The following is a 4149-nucleotide window of genomic DNA, read 5'->3' as shown; positions in this document are numbered from 1 at the left end:
ACAAATTTATCACTTATGATTATGAACATAGTCAATTAGGAAATAGACATTTCAATTGGATTAATTGTTTTAACCATTGCAAACAGTTGGGCCCACATTAGCTACAGGCTACAGCTAAACTTCATTTGGGCTACCTGTGTTTTATTCTTTTATGCTTTTCCGATATTCGTATTCACATAAATCACCATCATAAACAGACAAATTCCATACATTTACCAAAGCTCGGTAGTACCATGTGTTTACCTCCGACATCATTATACAAAAAAATATGTTTAGAATAAAAACAAATGAAAAGTAGAATAAAGGATGGAAAAATGACCAACTTCTCCAGCAACATTACTCCACTGTCACTAAATATAAATGATGTTTCAACTTTCAAGAATATATAGACTAATGAGTTGATTTTGTCTATTATTTTACCCAATGTGAAGAAAATAAATTTATAACCAATAACTATCATGTGGGCCCTGCCCCATTCTTTCACCTATATAAACTGACTAACTTGTTTTGCTACCATAACAATTGAAGTAGATCCCCTAATCCCAACTGTTCTCTCCTTTTTTCTTCACCTCCTTACCAAAAACAAACACACGCTACTATTTGATATCACACATTCATTGTCTTGTCAATTTCATTTTAGTTCCCTTCAACACAAAATGGGCAGACACCTTATTTTTCTCTCATCATTCTCATTCTTTCATTCATATTTATAGGTACATATTTGATTCTTAATTTTGATATTTACTATATAGATAACTTTCTAATTGTCTAGTGTATTTGACTATAAATGCAGCTCCGATTGCATTATCGGCGACATTCACATTAGTAAATCAATGCACCTACACAGTCTGGCCGGGGATTCTCTCCGGCGCCGAACTCAGCCGCTCTCCACCACCGGATTCGCGCTCAGCTCCGGCGACTCCTTCCCCTTGTCCGTCCCGGCGTCGTGGTCGGGCCGCATTTGGGGCAGGACACTCTGTTCTCAGGATCCGGCCACCGGAAAATTCGCCTGCGCCACCGCCGACTGCGGCTCCGGCACCGTCGAGTGCTCCGGCGCCGGGGCGGTGCCGCCAGCCACGTTGGCCGAGTTCACGCTCAACGGCGTGGGCGCCTCGACTTCTACGACGTCAGCCTGGTGGACGGGTACAACCTGCCAATGCTCGTGGTCCCCAGGGCGGAGGGAACTGCTCGAGCACGGGGTGCGTGGGCGACCTCAACGAGTCGTGCCCGTCCGAGCTGAAGGTGGTTGGCGGCGCCGGCGGAGGGGAATGCGTGGCTGCAGGAGCGCGTGCGAGGCGTTCGGCGATCCCAAGTATTGCTGCTCTGGCGGGTACGCCACGCCCGAAACCTGTGGACCCACCCAGTATTCGCAGGTGTTTAAGAACGCCTGCCCCCGCGCTTATAGCTATGCTTATGACGATAAAACCAGTACTTTTACCTGTGCTTCTGCGATTATATTACCACTTTCTGCCCAACTCCTTCCCGCATGTATGATTTTTTCCGCAATTTACCCTTTATTTATGTATTTATTCAATACTATCATACCACTTGTCACAAATATAAACTTAAGTACTCAACAACTTGTCAAAGTTTATTAGTAATAAATCTACATGCATAGTTTGTTGGGAAATGCAACTATTAAGAGAGAAATTGCATTGATCCACATATAGAAAAGTGGCTTTTGAGTGTCTTTTATTTGTGCAAATGTTTGTAATACAAACATTGCCACGTGAATTAAAACTTGATACTACGTAAAGTGGCGAATGTGTTGGATGGGTAACATGTGCTATTGTTTATTATAGTACACTACTTAATAGCTAACTATATTAATTAGTTTTTTCATAAATTAACATGGATGGTTCTATTTTTTTTGTCGACCCCTACTTAGAAATTCTTCACTTTTTTAAAAGTAGTGAACAAAATGTTGGCATCTAAGTTGTGACCATGTGCAATTTCCAAACACATCCAATTTTGGGCGGTTATGAATATGTCATATGTTGTCATGTGATTTAATATAATAGGATACAATCATAATCATTGAAATGGTATTTGCATGTATACTTGTGTGAATGATCTAAGGTAGTATTAAAATCTAAATTTGAAATTGAAGTTTGACGTGTAATATTCAAATGCGAAATAGGACATGTGAAAGTGTGTCCATGCAAACTACTGGAGCTCGGCTTCTGAGCTCGGAAATGAAGCTCGGCTTTGAGTCCGGTTGTGATCGAGTGGTGGAGCCTCGGCAGCTCCGAGAAGAGATCAAGAAATAAAGCTCGGCTTTGAGCTAGCCGAGAAAGGCAGTTCGGTTGATAGCCGAGAAAGGCAGTTCGGTTGATAGCCGAGAAATGCAGTTCGGTTGCTAACCAAGAATGGCAGTTCGGTTTTAGCCGAGCAGCGGTTATAACTAACTTTGGGAAATAGAGTTAGTTGGATTTTATTTCTTGATTGCATCTTGTATAAATAGCTCGATAGAGCTCAGTAGTGAGAGAGCAGAATTACACCATATACACACACTCAGAGAGATTAAATCTCAAGATAGCAAGCAGTTGTGAGCGGTAGAGTGTGAGTGTGAGTTCGTTGTAATTGTAAAGAGTTCGTCAATAAGATTCCGGTCATCTTCTCCGTGGACGTAGGTGGATTATCACCGAACCACGTTATATCGTTTGCGTGCTTTATTTCCTCGTTCGTGCGTGTGTGAGATCGGCGGTATCACGACCCAACAAGTGGCGCCGTCTGTGGGAAACGTTGAAACGTTTTCTTGATTGGTTTTCTGGGCGAGTTGAAGTCCGGGAGCTCTGTTGTCTGAGCCGATCTTGGCGATTGCCCACCGTTTGTTCGAGAAATGTCCACGGCCAGGTTCGAGGTGGAGAAGTTCACCGGCAGAAACGATTTTGGGCTGTGGAGGCTGAAGATGAAGGCCATCTTGATGCAGCAAGGCCTATGGGATGTCTTGAAGGGAAATAGTGATCCTAAAGAGAATCCGGAGGCCGACGAGAAGGAGAAAGGGAGGCTTCAAGACATGCAATACAAGGCCTATAGCACCCTGATCTTAAACTTGACAGATAGGGTGCTTAGAGAGGTTTCCAAGGAGGAGACAGCCGCAGGGGTGTGGACAAAACTTGAGTCATTATATATGACCAAGTCCCTTGCAAATCGATTGCATTTGAAGCAGAAACTTCTTGCCTTCAAGTTCTCGGATGGAAGAAGCATTGCTGAGCAGCTTGAGGAGTTCGGAAAGTGTATTGATGATCTTGAAAACATCGATGAGGTAATCAAGGATGAGGACAAAGCCTTGATGTTGCTGAATTCCCTTCCTAAAAGTTTCGAACATTTCAAGGATGCGGTGCTACTTGGAAGAGAGTCCAAGGTTACCTATGAGGAGATTCATTCTGCCCTAAAATTGAAAGAATCACAGAGGATTGATCATCCAACTTCTTCAAGGAAAAATGATCCAGTAGCTGAAAGTTTGTATCTGAAGAAAAGTCAGAACAAGAAAGGCTTCAAGAAAAAGAAACCAAAGAAGGAGAGGGCTGAGGGAGAGAAGGAGACCAGGAGCTGCTATTATTGCAAGAAACCGGGCCATTTAAAGAAATCTTGCAATGCTTGGAGAAGGAAGCAAGGGCAAGAGATGGCTGGCAACCTGGAGACTGCTGATCTAGCTCAAGAAGTGGAGGCCAATGAGGCCTTGAATATACACTCAGGAGCAAAGATTGAAGAGTGCTGGATTATGGACTCGGGCTGCTCCTTCCATATATGCTCTCACAAATCCTGGTTTCAAGAATTGTCAGCATGGAGAGGATCAGTGATGCTGGGGAATGATTAGACGTGTAATGTCAAGGGCATTGGGGAGATCAAGCTGAGAATGAAGGGTGGGAGTGCCAAGACTCTCACAGAGGTCAGGTTTATACCACAGATCAAGAGAAACTTGATTTCTCTTGGATTGTTAGAATAAAAGGGGTACACGTTTGATTCCAGTGATGGGATTCTCAGAGTAACAAAGGGTTCCAGAATCATTATGGAGGCCCAAAGAAAGAATAGCTTGTACTATTTGCTGGGAGAGACCGTGGTTGATGCAGTGAATGTTGCTCAGTTAGAGAATCTAAATATTTGGCATGCTTGGCTGGGACATGTGGGTGAAAAGGGCATCAG

General features: G+C 43.4%; 1 pseudogene; it reads left to right on the top strand.

Annotated features, from left to right (window-relative positions):
- The first annotated feature begins 793 nt into the window (after positions 1-793).
- LOC121790411 lies at positions 794-2698 on the top strand (annotated as a pseudogene).
- Positions 2699-4149: the final 1451 nt, after the last annotated feature.

This window comes from Salvia splendens, unplaced genomic scaffold (genome assembly GCF_004379255.2).
Source record: "Salvia splendens isolate huo1 unplaced genomic scaffold, SspV2 ctg504, whole genome shotgun sequence".
NCBI classification, from domain to species: domain Eukaryota; kingdom Viridiplantae; phylum Streptophyta; class Magnoliopsida; order Lamiales; family Lamiaceae; genus Salvia; species Salvia splendens.
Note: the sequence above shows the minus strand (reverse complement) of the source record. Positions and strands in the feature narration are given on the sequence as shown.